Below are 21293 nucleotides of genomic sequence, written 5' to 3'. Positions count from 1 at the left end.
TGCTCCTGGAGCATGGGGAAGGCAAGGGGTCCTGGCCCAGCACAGGGCAGCAGGAGCCCAGGCTGCTGAGGTGAGCAGAGGACACATCACATATTTATATGCAGAGAAAATAGACCCCCTGGAAGTAGCAAAACAGACAGCAGTTTATACCTGGCCATAGTATTTTAGCCCAATTTTATCTGGTTTCTTTTCCTATTCTTTTCCAATTTTTGACACTGGAAAAACTCCACTTCTGTAACTAGAAAAAGTAAGTTTTAAAAATTGCTTTAAATTTAAAAAAATTTTTTCAGTTAAGTCCATAAGGTATCAAATGGCCAAGTAGAGATACAAAATACAATTCTGGAAGAATATTTAGTTCTTAGAGGACGACGGGCTCTGAGATCCAGAAGTCATCTGTGTAGCCTGACGAGTATGTTGGTTGGTGAGCTTCTGTGGCCAGCACTTGAATGTTATGTCCGAGGCCCTCCCCTGGAGGACCCTGCCTGACTCATCCCAGCACACACCCTGGGATGCTCCACCCCACTGGACCTCCCTTTGCAGGCCATTCTCATGCTCCTTTGGCTGCCCCTCAGCCTAGAATGCCTTTCCTCCTTCCCATACACAGAAGGAAGTGATTCAGATTTCAAAAGGAACAATCGCATAGAGGAGGTGAGCATGAAGGTGAGACTCTGTGCCTCACCCTACAGAGACCACCACAGAGCTGACAGTGACGTCATGTCCCAGGTAGGAAGCTGCCCACAGACATAGCACGAGGCCAAATGCAGTCAGCTTGCACCGCAGGCAGCATGGAGCCATGAGTTCAGACACCAGCCCTATAGCTCACTAGCTGTGTGACTTGCGGTGAGTAACTTAACCTCTCTGTACCTGTTTCTTTATGTCAAGTGAGGCACAGCAACAGGACATATCTCACAGGCCCTTGTGAAGATCAAATGAGTCCAGGTAGATGGAGCACATAATAAATGCTAAGTGATCTCCACTGTCACTGAACTCACAGCAAATGGTCTCTGTGGAGCACACATAAGGCACTTAGTTTGTCAGAGCCTCGTGAAACACCATTCTGAAATGCTGTCTTAGAACTTATTAAGAGAAAAAAAGAGGGGAAACTATTGGGTATATGAGAAGAGAACCCTAAACTGCCTCAAAATAATTCTCTAAGGCTTGAATAGAATAATGAATAAATAAAGTATATATGTAAGCTCTGGGCATGAGGTTTTGAAACTCCCAGCTCCCTCCCTGTCTTTTCAATCTCCAGTAATTAATGCAGAAATTGCTGCTGTTCTAATCTAACACTCTGATAAGTGTCCACTAGTGTGGCCATGCCGGTTCTTAAAGGTCAAAGTGCGCAGCACCCACTGAGGAATAGCCCTGCCTCCGGCCCAGGTGCCCACCTGCCACAGTCCAGCAGCTACAGAGTTAATGCCTACCATTGCAGAGCACCAGGACTCGGCTCCTAGCTATCTGGCCCCCGCCTTGGCTGTGCCGGGGGTTAAATGTTTAGAAAACCACCCCTGCTACCGATCATAAAACCTTCAGGGCACCATGTGTCGATCACTATGGCCAGTCATGATGGAAATCAAGTCAGCAAGGCCTGGAGAAGTACCTTTACCCGCCCAACCTGTCACAGAGGTTGGATCGGGGCCCAGACAGCTTCATGTCACATCCTCACTCGTAAGCCTGTGTTGGATGGAAGGGCAGAGGCAAAGAAACGGGACTGTGGACAGAGTACACCACAGAAGGTCGGCAGACCGTACAGGGGGTCGTGTTTTCCCAAAGCTGGCTCGTGTGAGCTGGAGGCCACCTCCCTTGAAATGCCTGCAGGTGCTGCTCTGCACTGTCCACCCTGCTGCACAAGCCCCGTGGTGCCAACCAGCCCCTGGCTGACAGCTCTGGACAGGAAATGCCACAGACTTCCTACTCCCTCCACATTTTTGATTGAGTAATACTTGGCTGTGACTTCATCCTTAATCTTCAGGGTTAAGTCTCTGCTGACCTTGGCATGGAGCTAAAGCTAACCCTAAAACATATGGAACAGGAATATGGGAAATAGGGCGGCTTGAAGAGAGAGGGAGAGAAGGGGAGAGAGGAGAGGGAGGGAGGAAGGAAGGGGAAAGGCAGATGGAGATTACTGGATTAGCAGCCCTTGGAATGATTGCCTTCGCCATAATCACTCATAATCAACTTCATTTTCATGTTAACATTTATCAAACACCATGCTAAGCCCTTCGTGTGCATTCTCTCACTTAATCTTCACCAAATTGACTGTCAAATTCCTCACTTTTCAATTCCCTTATTCCAGCTGCTCTGCGAGAGTCTCGACTCTTAATCATCCCCAAAGCCAATCCAAGTGTGCGAGCATAGCTCACCCGGTTCCTGGGGCTTCCCTGGCCTGTTACAGTCTAAAGAGCAAAGAGAATATGCCTCATAGATAACCCAGCTCCCCATATAGTCTGATATAAGCCTGGGAAATTGTGAAAGAAAGCAGCATTAATGATTAAACAGCATCCAGCTGTTACTGTAAACATTCCGTGAAGCCTATCTCGGGTGGGCGAGAGATAAATGATTAACAGGGAACTATCGATGGCTAGTTCGGCTTATTAGAAACATGCCAGGTGAGGGTCAACAAGTTCTGGACCGGAGTCAAAGGCAGAGGTATTCCCTCGAAGCCACTGCTGATGATAGGACCGACCTCCCTGGGTGTCGAGGGCTTCTCACTAACATGACGTTGTGGCCAGCGCGGGACCAACCTGTCCAGGCGGTGGCGAGGGTTAAGTGACATGACACGCAACCGCTATAAAGCAGGACACAAATGGATGCATGTTGATCGGGTCCTAAGCCCAAGTGAGTGGGACGAGGGGTTTGCGCTTGCTACTCTGTCGATGTAGGAGATGTAGGAGATCTATGTCGATGTCGATGTAGGAGAACCATGAACCCATGGAGACATACATGAGAGCCATCGCCTCTGACATGCTGTACCCAGGGGCACTGCCATTGTCGTTCTTTTAGGAACACCACGATGTCCTCCTGACCTGTCCCTCTAGCTTGAAAGAGATGCCCACTTGGGAATCCTACTCCATCTTTGGGACTCTGAGATAAGTGGAGGGCTGGAGGGGCAGAGAAACGTGAGGGACAGAGATGAGGAGCCCAAGCAGCCCGACAGCATCCTCCTGACCAGTTCACAGAGAGCTGAGGGTATAGGAAGTGAGGATGGGCACCGGGAGTCCCACACACCAGGGAAAAAGGGACCCTGTGCCTGGTTCAGGCATGTGCTTAGGTTTTGGGAGGTGGCACTGTTCGGGACACCTGGAACAGCCCATCCAGTTCTCTTGGTGTCAGTTCAGAGCACCCAGGAAACCTGCTCATGGCTAATCCCATTTCCCCAGTTTCCCAACCTTGAGGCTGACAAAAGGGTGCCCTGGAGAACGAGAAGAAATCACCTGACCCCTGCGAAGCATCTACTGCAGGTGTCTTTACCAACCACCCTCCGATGGCTGACACACTAGGAGGATTCCATTTCTGTGCCCGGGGTGTGCATAAGGAAGTGCAGACACACCTGGGCAATGCGATCGCTCCCCCAGTCTTTCCAAAGCTTCCGCAGTTCTCCAGCTGGTGCCCAGCCCTTACTTTCCCCAGTACCCGACCTCTCTCTTGACTTCTTTTTAGCTGCAGCAAGTCATTCTCAATGCCAGGATTATTCAACTGCTGGTTTAGCAGCATCTGGATAGATAGTATAATGTGATGACTAAGAGCCTGGGATTTGATGTCAGACCTTGAATCCCAGCCTGCCACTCCCCAGCCAGGTCACAGGGGACAAGTCACCTGCCTGCAAGGTGGGGATAAGGGAGTGCTCATCTCAGGGTCATGTAATACAGGCCAAATGAGATGCCGCCCTTGGAATTGCCTGCCGTGTAGCAAGCGTCCAGTATTGCTGTTGTTTGGGGAAGTCTCTTTGTTGATCACTATTTTTATTCTTGTTTATTTATTTATTCTTTTTCCAGTGTTTATGGAGCACCTATTACGTGGCCGTGCTAGATACTGAGAAGTCTGCAAAGGATAAACCTTTTACTTTCATCAGGTAATTCACAATCAAGTCAGAAGGATGAGCCAATGGACAGGATCTGCATTTAGTAGGCACCTACTGGTTATACACAGCCTCATTTAATCCTAAGAGCAGCCACTAAGTGCTTGTTAGCTCCATTCTATGGCCGAGCATACTGGGGTTCCTGAAGTCACCCCACTTGCCTAAGGCACCATGATTTATAGACGAGAATTAACATTTAAAGCAAGACCCACAATTCCACCCTCCACCCACATTCCGTTTGCTGCTCTATGGGGAAGCCCCTCACCAGAGAGGACAATCCCATCAGAGTGAGCCTTGAGACCTTGGCGTCAGACACATCTCTCTCTCTCTCTCTCTCTCTCTCTCTCTCTCTTTGGCAGTGCAGCATCCAAAAGACTTCTCACATCAGAGGATCTGCCATTTTGGGTCTTTTAGACACATTCCTCTCACTTTGTCAAGGGTCTTTTTTTTTTTTTTAAGATTTTACTTATTTGAAAAAAAAAAAAAAAGATTTTACTTATTTGTTCATGAGAGACACACCCAGAAGAGAGGCAAAGACATAGGCAGAGGGAGAAGCAGGCTCCATGGAGGGAGCCCTATATAAGACTCAATCCCAGGACTCCAGGATCATGCCCTGAGCCAAAGACAGACGCCTAACCGCTGAGCCACCCAGGTGTCCCAAGTCAAGGGTCTTCTTCCAGCAGTTATCCCGTTTCCCTTCAGTATCAATTTCTCCTTCTCTACTGAATCTTTCTAGGCTAAATACAAAGATGTCTCGATATCACCAATCAAAAAAACAAAAACTGAACTAAGAATTAGTAGAGGAGGGCACCTGGGTGGCTCATGCAGCTGAGTGTCTGACTCTTGGTTTTAGCTCAGGTCATGACCTCAAGGTGATGAGGTGGAGCCCCGCATTGGGTGGGCTGCATGCTCAGCAGGGAGTCTGCTTCCTCCTTCCCCTTCTGCACCTCCCCCCTCAAATCAGTCAATCAATCAATCAATCAATCTAGAAGTGTTGGCAAGGATGCGGTGGGGGGGTGGGGAGTGGAAACTAGAGGCCTCCTACATTGCTAGTGGGGATGTCAACTGCTTCAGCCACCGTGAGAAACGGTTTGATGATTCGTCAGAGAGCACACATAGAATTACTCTGTGACCCAGCAATATCATTCCTGGGTACATATGCAAGGGAATTGAAAGCAGGTGTTCAAACAGAACTTGTACATGAATGCTCGAAGCAGTGCTATTTACAGTAGTTGCAATGTGGAAACAATCCCAACGTCCATTAGTTAATGAATGGACACACAGCTGTGATGTATCCACACATGGATTATTCATTCAAAAAGGAATGAAGTCCTGATACATGTTTACAGTGTGGAAGAACCTGGAAAACCCTTACGCTGAGGTGAAAAACCTAGACACAAACATTCACCTGTTCATGATTCCATTTAAATGGAATGTGCAGAAGAGACAAATCCACAGACACTAAAGACAGGTCAGTGGTGGCCACGGACTGGGGTAGGGGGCCAATGGGAAGCCAATATTTAATGGGTTTGTTTTTGGGAAGATGAAAATGTTTTGGAGCTAGGCAGAGGTGGTGGCTGCACAACACTGTGGATGTAGGAAATGGTTAATTTTATGTTCCCTGAAGTTCACTTCAATTAGAAAAAAAAAACCTTCCTTTGACCCCATGACCCTCTGTTCTCACCCCATTTCCTTGCTCTTTGGCATAGCTAAAATGTCCCAGAGGATTCACCGTCTCTACTCTGCACTTCCTTAGTCTGCTCCAGCAGAGGCTTTGACCTGTCACACCGCTCAAGTTGCTCTTACTGAGGCCATCAATCTTCCAAAGTCCCTCATCAATCCCCTATGCCCTCTCAACAGCTTTGATGAAGGTGACCATTCCTCTTCCTTCTGGGTCCTTCTAGAAACTTCCCTGTCCTGTCTTCCCCATCAACACACTGGCGTGGTTTTCCCTTAGCTGCCTTTTCCTTAGTCTGCCCAGCTGCTCCTCCTTCCCTGAGAGACCGCCAATGGTGGAGCAGCCCAAGACCCAGCCTAATGGCCTCCTTTCTACTCTTCCCTCTCACCCTGGGCGACCTCATCCAGACTCATCTGTCGCCTTCAACCCTTCCATATGCACACTGAACTTCCGACAGCCCTGCCCAGATCCCCTCTTTCGTCAGGCCTCTCCCTAGTCCAGCCTCCTCCCAGTCCCCAGGCCAAAAAGCAGACTCCTTCCTCCCTCTAAATCCCCTCCTGGTGCCTGCCCGAATCCCAGCAACTCTTGCCACCTGGGCTCTAGACTACATCCTGGGCAGATGGCACAGCTGTCCCTGGGGCACCACCTGCCACAGCCTCCCGACAGCTGCCCGGCTCACCCCCCCTTCCACAGATACTCTCCATGCAGTGGCGCAGAAGTGACTTCCTCTGCAAACACCCGGGGGTAGGACCCACCCTGCTTACAACCTCCCGTGGCTTTCCTCCAACAAGTCCTGGCTTGCTGTTTCCTGTACCCAGAGCCAGACCCTCCTCATTCTACCAAGTGATATGAGAAGAGCAAGGGATTGCTTCCTCCCCAAATGGTTTCCGATCCTGGCTCTGCTGCCCACCAGCTGTGGGACTTGAGAAGGTCAGAAAGGGCCCCAGCGACAAGGTCCATGTCTGCCTCTCCAACTTGTCACTCTACTCTCTCCCTCGGCCTCCACATGGCCCTCACTGTGGCCTCCTCCCGTCCTCACAAACACCCAGGTTCTGCTGTCTTGGGGCCTGTGGACCTGCTGCTCCTTCTGGCCAGAGATCTGCCCCCAAACCTCTGCAGGGCTGCTTCCCTCTTGTCCCTCAGGTCTTATCTTGCAGGTCTCCTTAGGAAGGCTTTCTCCCATCACCCTGCCTAAACTGAACCCAGCCTGACCCCAAGTCTGCCTGTCTGCCTGTCCCTTCCACTCCCCCTCCCTTTCTGAGTCCTTCTCCATCTCCCTGTCCCCCTTTCTCCCTCCTTCCCTCTTTCTCTCTTACCTTTTATTTCCTTCAACCTATGTAATACCTGAAGTTCTCTTTTCTATTTGTTTTGGGGCTCCTGTCTTTTCTCCCCTGCAGAATGCAACTCCATGGGGGGGGGGGGCGGCAGGTACCTTGTCTCTTATCACTGCTGTTGCCCCAGCGCTCAGAACAGAGTCCAGCACATAGTAGGCACTTAATGTATATTTGGTGATGAACTAATCAGAGAAGCCGCAGTGCCTGCTGAGCTCTCTCTTGCCCTCGGAAACCTCTGTCAAGAGTGTTTGGCCTAGACTGGCTGCCGGGGAGGGGGTCGCACCAGCACTGGGCCTGAGTTTGACACAGAGCGGCGAGCACCACCAAGGAAGCAAAGTATCGTCTAGCGAGAGTCTCGTGGCAATGGCACTCAGTGTCCAGCAGTGGGGGATCAGGGACCCCCTAACCAGGTTGTTCTCCTGCCTGCTCCCCATGTTTTCTGCGTATTTCCAGAACTCTCCGTGAATGCCTATCACGTGTTTGCTTGGTTTCATTTTTGGGTCTGACAGGAGCCCTCATGGAACTGTTACTCTGACCTCTCAAGCCCTTAGGGAGAAGCATGATCAATGGTTTGATCACCATTTTAAGTAAGTTTGAAATACCAGCTTGTTATTAAAAAAAGAAAAAATAGTGGGGTGCGTCTGGGTGGTTCAGTTGGTTAGGCGTCTGCCTTTAGTTCAGGTCATGATCCCAGGATCCTGGAATCAAGTCCCACATCGGGCTCCCTGCTCAGCGGGGAGTCTGCTTCTCCCTCTCCCTCTCCCTCTGTGCTCTCTCTCTCCCTCTCAAATAAATAAATAAAATCTTAAAAAAAAAAAAAAGAAGAAGAAAAAAAGTGGAGTGGAATGTCTGAAGATTCAGATCCTCCTTCAGCTCATGGGTTTGGTTTAGGCTGGAAGACCGAGGCTCTGACACCCACAGTGACCCAGCTTCCAACCCCAACTGCCACCAGCCAACCGTGTGAGCGTAAGGAATTCAGTTAACCTCCTTGAGCTGAGCTTCCTTGTCTGTATCATAAACACGACCACATGTCCCTCCGTGAGGATTAATGTGTGGACCTAATACTACTGCACACCTGGCAGAGACTGGTAAGTTGTGCCTATTTTTAGCACTTTTAAGTCAACCACTTATGAAATTCAGAGGGTCCAAGCAAATATTTATACTTAGCTGTTCATTCAGTTTCTCCCAGGTTCTTGTTCAACTTGACCAGAGTTGACAAACAAGAATGGAGCAGCCTCCGGCGGCCCGGAGCAGGTCTGGGTGAATTTGTGATCTGCAGGGAGACTCAGCGTGTGGCCCATAGATGTCAAAGGAAGGGCTGTGGGCCAGACGCCAGCTGGCTGGGATTATCCCGAGACTTGGAAGCGCTCCTCTGAGGAGCTGCTGCTTGGTTCTCTCCTGCCTCCCTGGCCGCCTTCCATGCGTTCTTCTCTGGGGCCACGTCCTCCCTCTCGCCCTATTCTCTCTGCATTGGCTTCCTGGGCGGCTCTGGTCCCACCTGCATGCTGACGACTCCCACGATTAAATCCCAGCCCAGGTGTCCCACGTTCCTGGCCAGCCCACGTGACATGGACACTTACTTGGGTCCTAAACGGATCCTCAGAATTAAGGTGACCAAATGAAGCCGATGAAGTGGCCAGGTCAGTTCCTAGCCGAGCAAGCACTTGGAGGGGAGTCATGTGTCTGAGGCCAGGGCGGGCCCTGGCAGGGCCGTGACCAATCAGCACACCTGACTGGATAACCGTGATCTCGAACTCACAAGGTCCACAGCCGGCCCCGCTCCCCTGCTCCCCCTCCAAACCAGCTCCTCCAAAGTCAGTCTTCCGATCCCTGTAAGGAACATCGCCATCCTACCTGCCGTCCACACCTCGCCTCCCGGATCCAGGATCTGACCGCCTCCCCCCATCTGTTCCTACTTCTCAGCCCTAGTCCAAGCTGTCTTGCCAGCTCTGGGAGGAGCCACTGCCAGGGCTCTCTGTCTGCTCTCCCTGCCACTCCCCCTGCCCCGGCCCCCCACTTCCCCACAGAGCAGCTACGTGCTCTTTATAATGTAGGCTGCATCTGGTCCCCCTGTGCTCAGAAAATGCCTCCCCCACCCCATAGCAGCTGACCCCCTTGGCTCAGGGTTACGTTCACAGGCCTTAGCAAGGGCTTCGGCCTCTGACCCTGATGACTCATACCTGACCCTGTCCCCCTCATTTCCTTCCACCTACCTGTCCACTCTGGTCAACTGGCTCCCTTGGTGCCTTCAAGTGGCTCTGCTCCACTCTCGGCTTAGAGGTTCTGCTCTTTTCTGCCAGGAACACCCTCCCCCAGGTCTGTAAAGGACTCCTAACTTTTTCCCCTCTGGTCTCCACTCAAATAAGATCCATTGGGGAGCCCCCCTGCCCCCGATCACCTGATATGAAACCCAAGTTCATAATTCATCACCCTCGCATACCCTCCATCTATCCTGCCCTGGTTTTCTTTTGGCACCAGTCAGCATGTGCTGAATATTTACCTGGTTGTTGATCACCATTCTGCAGCTGGAATGTGTAGCCCAGGCCGCTGGGAATGGGTCTTGGGCTGGTCACTCTCCTTGCCTCCCTGGCTCCAGTGTTCATGGTCTCTGTCCTGCTCTTGCCCTGGGAAGCCCGAGGGATGGCTTTGGTCAACTTCCATGAAACTAGCTATCAGCCCTGGAAACCAAAGGATGGGAAGAGAAGGAGGTGGGTGCTTCTTCCCTGCTACTCCCTCCCCCACTGCCAATCTGGCAGCTCTGGCAATAGCTGAGGGGATGGGGTCCCCAAACACCAAACACACATCCCTGCAGGGGGCCTTCCTCCACCTTGCTTCTCAATGCCACTTCTTTGCCTTGCCCTCAGGGCCAGCGGCAATGGCTTATCGCTCTCTTGGGGATCCTGGCCATTCTACAGCTGTTCTTGTACCCCTATCCCCAGCTCTGTAAGTCACTTGAATTGTATGGAGTGGGTTCGGTTTCCTCCTGAAACCCTACTCAGCCATCCAGTCACGTTTACCGCTGTGCCTGGCACCTAGAATACAGCCTGAAATGTGGCGCCTGATAAATATCTTGCATTGATTAATTAGCTAATTAATTAATTAGCAGAAGAGTGAATGGGAAGAAATCAATATGCAACTTAAAGGAATGAATAGATCAAAGAATGGAGCAAGACAGTTTGTTTCTTTGAAGGAAAGGATGAATTAGGCCAATGAGCTAATTAGGCAACTGTTAAGGAAGCATAAAAAAAATGAAGAGAATCTATGTGTTCTTTCAAATTGTACAGTTAGCAGAGTTCTGAATCTGTTTCCTTTGCTGGCTCTGATCTTGAAGGTTGAGATTACAGGCCTTCTTCCCAGCCAGACCGATGACCGTTTCTGAGATCCCCTTGACCTGGGGGCCCTGGCTGCCGGTCCCAGCTTCCTGGCCCCGCCGCACATCCTCTGAGCTGTGCATCGAGCATTCAGGCTCACCCCTCTGCCCAAAGCAGCACAGACTCCTCACTGCTCCAGGGAAGCCCCCAGGGTCCACGCCTCTGCACCAAGGAGGGGAAATGCCCACTGGTTTCTGCAGCAAGAGAGGACCCTGCTCGCCCAGCAGGAGCACCAGCTTGTGAGCTTCAACTCTGCCAGACTCCCCCTTCACCTCTCTTCCAGCCAGCAAGCAGTCCTTCCCTGGCTTGTGACAATGCTCAGGGTGGAGAACCAGCAGTGGACTTGGAGGGGACACCCACAAGCACCTTAGCCCTCCGAGGTGGACCGTTGCTTTCCTGGGTCTGCTGAAGCTTGGGCCCGATAGAGACGACGGGAAGAAAAAACACAGGACAGCACATCCAAGTGCCACGGGGCCAGGCGGCTCTGGGAGCGGGGGGTGGACAGTCACCTGCAGCGCTGCCCCCTTCCTCCTCTCTGTTCCCTGACACGCAGCTGCTGGAGGTGGCTGAGCAAGCAGAGGCACTTCCTCTGTGGGGTTGGGGTGAGGAGGCCAGTTCCTCTCACAAAGTGAGGGGAAGCCCAGTTCTCCCTCTAGGGAAGAGGAAAGCAGAGGAGCAAGGGAAGGGCAGAGTGGAGACTGACACCCCAGTGGATGGCGCTATGCCCCGGCTAGCTGCACTGGGCCCCTCTGTTCCACCTGTACGACCCCAAATGACCTCCTAAGGCTATAAACGTCCCCGAGGTGGTGTTTGGGGTGCATTCCAGCCTGAGGAGCAGCCACAGGCGAGGCTACAAGTGGAAATGTAGTCGCTGCATTTTGCCAAAAGCAAACCACTCTGGAAAAGAAATCCACCTGCTAATTCACTCATTTGGTCACTCACTTCCTCATTCATTTATTTGGACAAGGCCTCCTGAGGTTGTCCGAAGAGCCAGGCCCTTTGTTCGTTGCTGGAGGTCCAGACATGAACCAGATGAAGTCCTTCCTGAAAGGAGCTCACAGTCGTCAGAGGGAGACACACTCAGCACTGAGGCACGTGCTCCTTCGTCGCTGGGCAAGCCCTGGGAGAGCTCGAGCTGCGGTCCAGGCGCTGTTCCTGGCACTGGGAGTGGAGCCATGAAATCCCGCAGACCAAACTTCTGTCCTCGTGGAGCTTACATTCGAGGGAGGGGAGGCAGACGGTAGATCACATGTGTAATTCAATGATAGTTTATTAGATTGGGATAGGTGCCATGCAAAAAAACACAAAGAAGGGGGCAATAGAGGGCTGTCGGGTGGACATTGCAAATTTTTAAAAGATGGTTCTAGAAGCCCTCACCCAGGAGGTCACATGTGAGCAAAGACACAAAGGAAGAGAGGGCTTATGCTGGGTGGGCGAGGTACAATAGTTAAAACGTGTGCTATGATGGCCACGCACACCAGAGGCTCACTCCCCAGAGGCACAGCTCTCCGTGTAGGAAGGAACGAAGTTTCCGGCAGGACAGCCCAGAGAGAAGGGCCAACAGGGAGAGGAGCTACCAGAGTGCAGCAAGTGGGTAGAAGCATGACAGATCTTTCCAGAGAGGAAAGCGGGACAAAAGATGGGCTGGTCCAGTTGCTTGGTCGAGATCCCGTTGGCACAGGGTTTACTGTGAGTGGTGGGACGGTGGTGGGACAGAGAGATCTAGGTGCTGACACTGGACCCCCTAAGTTCAAATCAGAGCTCCGCACTGACTGTGACCTTGAGCAAGTCACTCAACCTCTGGAAGCCTCAGTTTTTTCCCTACCTATAAAATGGGAAGAATCCCGTAACTCACTCCGTAGGATCCAGTGACTTAGAGCTGCGTCTGCAACTGTAGTAGAACACTGAATTTGTGTTCCTCCAAAAAAAGCATGAAGAGTGGACTGGAGTCAGAGACTGGTCCAGACTGGCAGCAGGGAGGTGCATCTGCAGCTTGAGAACAAGAGCTTGCAAGGTCCTTGATCACACATGCCAGAGCGGGATGTCTGCAGGAAAGATGATTTATCCTTTCCTTCAGTACATGACTCCTAGGCACACTGGCTGTCTTCCAGGCAACGTGCTGGAGGTACAGATGTGGTTCTGCCCTCTTGGGCTTGCAGTCTGGGTAGGGGACAGAGATTTCAACACGCACCATCCATGGTAGGCTTGCAATAGAGTGCATGGGGTCAAGGGGCAAAGCTTCACCCTTGAGAAGCCTAGAACACCAGAGAAGGCAGTGACTGCAAAGTGCCAGTTACTGCTACCATCTGGAGTTTCTCAAAAATGTAGATTCCTGGCCCTGCCCCAGATCCACTGACTCCGAAAATCCAGAGGAAAGGTCTAATAAGCCATAGTTTTATGTTTTCACATTTCGAAAAGATTTTATTTATTTATTTGAGAGAGAGAGAGAGAGAGCATGAGCAGGAAGGGGAGGCAGAGGGAGAGGGAGAAGCAGGCCCCCAGCTGAGCGCGGAGGGCTCCAACCCAGGACCCTGGGATCACGACCTGAACTACAGATAGATGCTTAACCAACTGAGCCACCCAGGTGCCCCATAAGCTATAATTTTAATAAGTGTCCCAAGTAATTCTAATTATCAGCAAGTTTGGCAAATACTGACCCGACACAATTCTCTCTTTTTCACAGATAGGAAATGTGCGGTCCAGAGACCTCCCCAAGGAGGCACGGCCAGTGTGGGCAGTTGAGGCAGGGCTGGAAATCAGAGCCCTCAGTTCCTTGACTTCATTCATCACCTCGCATTGTGTGATCCGGGGAGTTTCAAACAATAGAAACCTATTTTTTCCCAGTTCTAGAGGCTAGACATCTCAGACCAGGTATGGCAGGGCTGTGCTGCCTTGAAAGCTCTAGGGGGGAAGCTGCTCCACTTTTTCTTAGCTTCTGGTGTCACTGGCCACCCTTGGCGTTCCTTGGCATGCAGCCATAACGCCAGCCTCCATGCATGTCCTCCCTTGGCCTTTCCCTGTGTGTCCTCTCCTTATAAAAACAGCAGTCATCTTGGATTAGGCCCCATCCTTCTCCAGGAAGACTTTATCTTAACCAGTTTACATCTGTGATGACCCTATTTCCAATTAAGTTCACATTCTGTGAAACTGGGGGTTAGGACTTCAACATGATTTTTGGGGGAGACACAGTTGAGCCCATACTCCCCCCACCCCCAAGCTTGGCAGCTCCCGGCACACAGTTCTGGACACACATGATTCTGGGAAGAGTCGAGGGCACTGACACTAAAACGAAATGGACAAAACAGGAACTAATATACTAAGAAATAACGAATGCATGATGACAGAACCACCCAGTGGAGAGGGAGGTGGAGTCATGGTGGACATTTCCCTCAGAGATGGTTTGCAGGCACTGTGGACTCCATTTCACTCTGGGTGCCTGGACTCCTGGCTCCCATGGGCACTTTTCCCACTTCCCACTTGGGCTTATCTTTGCAGGAATGTGGCTGGGTGGCCCAGAAATGACCCCTCAAGCAAAGCTAGCATTAGCGATGAGAAAGTATGTCTTTGGCACCTTCTGGACTTGGAGATGCTACTCCCCTGTGTCACAGGTGCTTTGTGAGGAACTGATGATATAATGCAAATTAAATAATAACTGGAAAAAATAATGTTTTTATAGAGTTCTGCAATTTATAGATTTATCACATTTATCATCAGAGGTAGTCCTCCCTAGAATTTTGTGGGGAGCCCACACATTATACTAACGACGAGAAGACCAAAGGGCAGAGAGGTAACCGGAGGTCACACAAGGAGTTGTAAATGAGTCACAACTAAACTGCATTTCTTGGTTCTCAGCTTAGGACACTCGCTACTTCTCCCATGACAACAAAGCTCCCCATGGCTCTTCCCATCTGCAGTTCTCAAAGTCTTCGTAATCGGTCAACCAACCCACCCGTCCATCTAGACATCCATCCACCCATCAGGAAGTATGTAAGTAAGTAAATTGTTACCTTCAATAAGATTATTATTTACTCTGGTTACTAGTTTATATCATCTCATCTGTTTTCAAAGGCAACCCATGAAGCAGCCTTGGCAAGTACCACCCCCGAGGACAGAGGCTAGAATAAAATCAAGAGCTGCCACCAGGTAGGATTCTACTGGATGAGACCCCGAGAAGGGATGCTCAAAGGAACAGAGGTCCCCCCCAGCCCCCGGCCCCATTACAGGTTACAACCCCCTCCCCGCATGGCTTCATCCTAGCCAAGAGAGGCCAGCACTTCCTGGAGAGCTCTCAAGCCAGGGTATCTTGAACTGAGTTAAACTGAAAGCCTCATTTTACAGGCATCGAGGAGAGCCCCTGAAACAAGTTAGCTGGGCTCTGCAGCCTAGCGAGTGCTGACTGCATAGCTAAGAGGGAAGTCAGTTTGCACCACGTCTGTCCTGTGACAAGTAACCACTTGTTATTATCAGCTCCCTATCCTGTGCCAAAGCCTGAAATCCACTCTTGCATCCCATCCCCCTGATCATCCTGCAAGAACCCGTTTTCGAGCTGCAGACACTGGACTAAGTGGCTTGCCTGCTGCCTTTAGTGTAGATCCTTGCCAGGGGATTTACTCAGTGTGAAAGGGTTTCCCTTCCTCTTCAGTTCCTCCACAATCTCCCAGCTCCTACTGCGACCAGGCACAGCAGAGATAAGTAGGTTTGGAATTCTCCAGATGATCTATCCATGCCTTCTGGGCAGCAAATTTGGAGGTTCTAGAAGGGGAGTTATTCACTATCCCACTACCTGTCTGAACATGAAGCTTACTTGAAAGTTACCACCTAGGAAACACTTTTGCTGCACAGATTCTTACAGTATGCTCCTGGAAGGGGCATTCATCCTGCCTTTCTGCCTCCTTCCAGTCCTAGGGAACTGGGTGGGACACACTCAGGGAAGCCTTACCTCCTAGTGAACCCAGAATTACATCATCTGTGCCCCTTGCTGCCCTGGACTGAGTGTTGGCTCAATACCTCCCAAGTATCAAAGTGTGATTGGCTGACATCAGCTGGCCAGCGTCCCCCTCTCTCTTATGTTGGGCGGACCACAGAGTGCCTCCCTTCCTTCCGAGCATGGCCTTAACCTTTACAAGATGAGTGACTCCTGAATGCCTTCCAGAGAACCAGGGCCAGGTAGGCTGATGAGAACAAAGGTCTTCCAGGTCCACCCCTCATGATTCTGATTTAATGGACCCGGCAGGGGACAAGGCATCTGAAATTTAACAAGCACCAAACCACCTCACCCGCAGCTGATCCTGACATGTGGCCCTCAAAAAATATTGGCTTATCTGTGTTTCCCCAACGTCAGCCTTAGCTGGCTGCCTTGTTGATATGTTACTTTGAGTAATTTCTATTTTTTACCCAGCTTTGCCTTAAGCCAGTAGTTCTCATCCTGGCTTTTCACATTAATGTGAAATGTGCTTGCAGAATGTTGTCTAAAATCTCAAAGTCAGGCCCCGCTCTGGGCTGGAGCATTTTAAAAGCTCCCTGGGCAATTGTAATGTGTGGCTGTGGTTAAGGACCACGGCGTTAAGCAATGATACACACGCAACCTAATGGACATTAAAATAAGCGTGTAAATAAAAGCTTTCACGTGCACGAACAACTAAAGTGTATCCTGAGTTCTACACTTTGAGAAACCCTAGACTAGATAAATATAAAGGCCCTCTGGTCTTTTAGGTCAGCATCCAAGAAAAGAATTGTTGGGATGGATGCCTGGGTGGCTCAGTGGTTGAGCGTCAGCCTTCTGCTCAGGTCATGATCCTGGGGTCCTGGGATCGAGTCCTGCATCGGGATCCCCATAGGGAGCCTGCTTCTCTCTCTGCCTGTGTCTCTCACGAATAAATAAATAAAATATTTTTTTTAAAAAAAGAATTCTTCTCATTGAGCCTCTCACATGTGCTAGTCTCCACCAGGCCATGTCATGTGAGTAACCTCATGATTTCCACAGCAAGCCACTGTGGGAGGTCATTATCATCCCTATTTTACATATTTGGAAACTGAGGCTTAGAGGAACAAATGCTGACTCTTCACTTACTGAGAGTGAGTTCAAAGAGTCCAACGCTACCTGCCGGATCCCAAACAGGACACTTTGTCTGCTGTGCCCGGGGCAGAGAAGTGAGCAACCCTGCCTCCTAGCGGGGTTGGATTGAGGGGTGACGGGACTCTAGACGTGTACTGATTTGTGACAGCAGCTGAGGAAGAGGCTTTTCAAAGGGGGGGGGGCATCGGGGGTCAAGGGGGTACAGATGAGCTCCACAAGCAGGCTAGTTTCTCCACGCTCACCCCTGCCGTTAACTCCCTCTGGTTTCTTCTCAGATTAGAAAAAAGGAATAAAATCTCGTCTCTGTTTGAGAAGTCAAGCCTTAAGCAGCATTATAAAGATCAGATTTGTTATTATTCAATGGTTCCTGTGGCTAATAGGCTGGCTTATGACCTTTAGTTCCTGGCCAAGCCTAATTGCACGAAAGCATTTTGAAATTGGGCTGAGTTGCTTACTGATCCTATCTAATTAGTTTCAGATTTCCTGACCAGCTAAAGACCAGTGGGATGTGTGGTGTATTTTCCAAAGTAAGTAAGGGAGGCCTCTGCTCCCTGGTCGCCCAAGACAGCTCTGTGTTTGGAGATTGACTCTCTGAGGGGTTCCAAAGCACCTCTCAATGGGCACGGCAGGATGCTAACAGGAATTCCCCAAATGTATTTTGTTTCTAAAGGAAACAGTAAATGCTTCTGGTTACGAAATCCTAGACTATCAGCCCCAGTAATTAAGGGATCAGGGGAATCATGCTGCAGAACTTCATTTTAGAAATGAAGAAACAAATGACTCAGAGTGACGTGGCTACTTAGCAGAACCAGAGGAGGAAGATGCCACATATCCTGAGGTTGACTTTGTTCTCAATCCTGAGCACCATGGATACTGAGATGAATAAGGCTTCGCTCCTGGCACCTCGGAATGCACCATGGTCGGGGGTAGGGGACAGTCACAGACATAGAATGTTCCAACATACTTTAACAGAGGTAAAACAGGGTCTTGGAGAGGAGGCATGCAGCTGTCCTGTTTGGGGTTCACCCATTCATGCACCCGTTTATTCACTCATTCATTCATTCAACGGTGTGTGCTGAGCACCCGCTCCATGTCAGGCCCACTGTGTTCTAGGCGTTATGGCCTCAGAACTGAACAAGGCAGAGAAGGACCCTGCCTTCCTGGCCCTTACACATCATGGGGAATCAGACATTAACAACCACACACTTGGATAGGTGTTTAGGTGTAAATGAAAAATTCTAGAAAATGGTGTAAGGTGGTATAAGAGGCATCAGGAGATTCTGACCTAAGCTGAGGAGTGACAGTCTGCTACGTGTGTCTGTGGGGTGGGGGTCGTGTGCCAGTCTATGGGGAAGGGGCAGCAAGCAGAAAGGCCTGGGCTGGAAGGTGCTTGTGTGTGAGGGTTGGAGGGACTGTGGTGCTGGGCCTGGCCTGCCTTGTAGATGAGGTTAGGGATGTGGGGTTGAATCCTAAGAGCAATGGGAAGGATTGAAGTTCTCTAAACCTGGGCAGGGGGTTGAGGGGGACGATGAGGCCAGCCTCTCAGGCAGCCACGCAGCGCTGGGGTGTTAGCACTGGGGGCCAGGGGGACGACAGTGATGAAGTAGATGCAGGAAGACACAGTCTGGTCCACGTGAGACATGATGGGGGTTTAGACCAGGGTGAGGCCAGGAATAGTGACCCACTCCCATGGCAGTTCCAAGGATGACAGGAGACCACAACCCGTGCTGGGTCTGGCACACTAGGCCTGGTGCTCGGGGAGCAGGCGACCTGGCTTTGCTTCGGTCACCATGTGGCCCACGTCCTCAGACCAGGCTGGAGAGGCACTGTCATCCTCCCTCAAACTCTCCAGGAAGGGTCTTGATAGTGCAACACAGGGACTCTGGCTTCAGACACACCAGGCAGGGTTCCAATTCTGAGGACTTAGCCCTATGACCCTGGGCAACATCTGGAAGCCTGCTGAGCTGTGATCCCCTTTTTTGGAAAGGAAAATCCGATTCTCTCTGAGCAGGACAAGCGCTGTGGCGCAGAAAAACTCGGAGTCAGGCATTGTGGAGCAGTTAAGGAAACCTTACACATCCCCCCATCCTTTTTGGTAACACATTCTTCTCTCCATCCTCTTTGAGAGCCAATGATTCTCTGAATGTCTGACTCAATTTCCCCTTTTCTTCATCCTGTGCTCTGTGAAAATCATGGCTTATCCTGATTGACTTGCATCTCTTGTGTTACATGATATTACTAGAAAGTTAAGATATTACTTTAGATAAGATATTACTAAGGTTGTTTGTCTGGCAACAGATGAGATGAGTAAGTCAGATAGATGTGTGGTTGTACACCAGCCCTGGTGTGACACCACAACCCGGCTTTGCCAGAGCCCGGTGTCTGTCTGGCCCTGGCCTGCCTCCTTACTGCTCAGAAGGCTTCCCAGCAGAGAATGAGTATATCCAGAACCTACTCCTCCCTCCCTCCTGCTTCTCTGGGTCATAATCCTCTCTCTAAACTCAACCTAAGTCTTGCTTTTTTCAAGAAATCCTCAGTCTTGGGATGCCTGGGTAGCTCAGAGGTTGAGCGTCTGCCTTTGGCTCAGGGAGTCCCCGGATCGAGTCCCACATCAGGCTTCCTGCATGGAGCCTGCTTCTCCCTCTGCCTGTGTCTCTGCCTCTCTCTCTGTGTCTCATGAATAAATAAATAAATCTAAAGAAAAATCTTCTGATTTTTCTGAAATCTTCTGGATATGGTATTTTCTGTTTTAAAAATGGAGAAACTGTGGCACCTGGGTGGTTCAGTCAGTTGAGCGTCTGCCTTTGGTTCAGGTCATGATCCCGGGGTCCTGGAAACAAGCCCCACATTGGGATCCCTGCTCAGTGGGGAGCCTGCTTCTCCCTCCTCTGCCCCTTACCCCACTTGCGCTTTCTCTCACTCTCTCTCTTTCAAATAAATAAATAAAATCTTTAAAAATCAATCAATCAATAAAATAAAATGGAGAAACTAAGCTTGAAATCTTTGGTGTAGAAAAAGCCTATATTCAGCAGACTATGCAAACCTTCAACCACTTGGTCTCACTTTCCCTTCCCAGCCTACATTAACCAAGAAGTAGCAAAGGCAGAGTTTTTGAACCTGTCCCCTGCGCCTGCCATAGCAGACATCATTCTTGAATCCTCCCACTTTCCCCACTGAGTCCAGGCATGAGCATTCAGGGAGACCCAGGCAGTGGATTTGCAGAATGAGGTGCCACCTGCTTGCCTTCACTCGACTCTGCCATGCGAGTGTGTGACACAACGTGGCCTGTGTGCATCGGCCCACCTCCTCTGCTTCTCTGCCTGGCCACCGCCACCTGATCCAAATCAGGAGCTGACGCTCCTTCCTAGATGCGTCCAACCCAGCCAGGTGGAACTAACGACTCCTTCATCGGGTCCTAGGACTCTGCACCTGGGGCTGCCAGCACCGAGTCCCTACTAGCCCAGTGACTGAGAGACGAATTTAAAATGGCAGTCTCATCCTTTACTGATTGACATTTTTTTTTTATTATTTATGATAGTCACAGAGAGAGAGAGAGAGGCAGAGACACAGGGAGAGGGAGAAGCAGGCTCCGTGCACCAGGAGCCCGACGTGGGATTGGATCCCGGGTCTCCAGGATCGCGCCCTGGGCCAAAGGCAGGCGCTAAACCACTGCGCCACCCAGGGATCCCCTGATTGACATTTTTAATCACAAGGGTGGCAGTGATCAGAGCAGAAAAGGGGAAAATATGAAAATGGTATGGATTTCTTTTAGGGCAAGTTTCTGGACCAGAGATTCCCGCAGCCTGGCTCGGCAGGGGCCAGGTACTTCTGGAAGGCGAGCATTCCTAAAATACGTTCATTGAGAAGCTCCGAATGGTCATATCCATTCACCATCTCTAAGGCACCAAGTCTTTGTTGGTTATCAATGGAAAGGATGGATCATGAGTTCCAAGCCTAATAGCAACAGCTAACATTTATTTATCAATAATATTGTCCCAATAGACTGTCTGAGGCGGCCACAACACCCCTTCCCAAGGATCTATGGGTCCCTCCCAGCCAGCTGTTGGGGGGTGGGGTTACTATTATTGTCCAAATACATAGCATAACAATTAGGAGCCCAGAGATGAGAGCCAGCAAAGTTTGCGTTCCTGCTCTCACACACTGCATGACTCTGTACAAGTCTCAATGTCTTTATCTGTAAAATGGAAAATATGATACTTAACCCACAAATTTTGTGTCAGGATTAAAAGACATGACATATGAAATGTCTTCTCACAGTGCTGACCCAGTGTAAAAATACATCAATAAACAAGAGTATCGTTGCTTCTGTGTTACTATATTTTTAAGTGTACCTGTTATATTAGTTTTGACACAAATATACATCTGTGAACCCGTCACGCATTAGAATAGTGAACATACGTATCAACTTGTATTTCTCTATCCCGTAGACACTACTCTACTTTCCATCACTGTGGATTAGTTTGCACCCTGTAGTTTCATATAAGTGGAATCATATACCGAATGCACTCTTTGCTTCGTGTATGTGACTATTTTGCTTTTAATCTGCACACATATTGGTCCATATGGTTGTTTCTATACATTGTTTATACTTTGTCATCTGGCTTTCTCCAGTTTACGTTCCAGAATATTTTTCTTCATGATTAACGTCATTTTTAATGGCTGTTTTATATTCTTTTAGATGGCCGTATACCATTTAACCAGTTGGTCATGTAGGGTATTTTCCCTTTTTCAATAG

At 50.0% G+C, this 21293-nt stretch overlaps 1 protein-coding gene and 1 long non-coding RNA gene across 6 annotated transcripts in view; one reads left to right on the top strand and one right to left on the bottom strand.

Moving 5' to 3' along the window:
* SLC2A9 (solute carrier family 2 member 9) overlaps window positions 1-21293 on the bottom strand; it is a 227177-nt gene that overhangs the window by 196825 nt on the left and 9059 nt on the right. Inside the window, exon 2 of one of the 5 annotated variants that reach the window (XM_035714584.2) lies at window positions 9591-9768. The exons of 1 other annotated variant lie outside the window; for it this stretch is intronic. The gene's annotated coding sequence lies outside the window, so the exon portion shown is untranslated. Of the gene's footprint in view, window positions 1-8670; window positions 8825-8944; window positions 9001-9590; window positions 9769-21293 lie in introns of those variants that run through there. 3 more of the 5 variants (XM_025437830.3, XM_025437829.3, XM_025437827.3) reach the window with 3 other exon arrangements.
* On the top strand, window positions 8041-17169 carry LOC112653585 (uncharacterized). Its single transcript, XR_003132287.3, has 5 exons — window positions 8041-8178; window positions 13145-13332; window positions 14314-14448; window positions 14530-14604; window positions 17010-17169. It is a non-coding gene; the product is annotated as an uncharacterized LOC112653585 (long non-coding RNA).

Source organism: Canis lupus, chromosome 3, assembly GCF_003254725.2.
Source record: "Canis lupus dingo isolate Sandy chromosome 3, ASM325472v2, whole genome shotgun sequence".
NCBI lineage: Eukaryota > Metazoa > Chordata > Mammalia > Carnivora > Canidae > Canis > Canis lupus.
The sequence above is the reverse complement of the archived record's forward strand: the minus strand, read 5'-3'. Positions and strand labels throughout refer to the sequence as shown.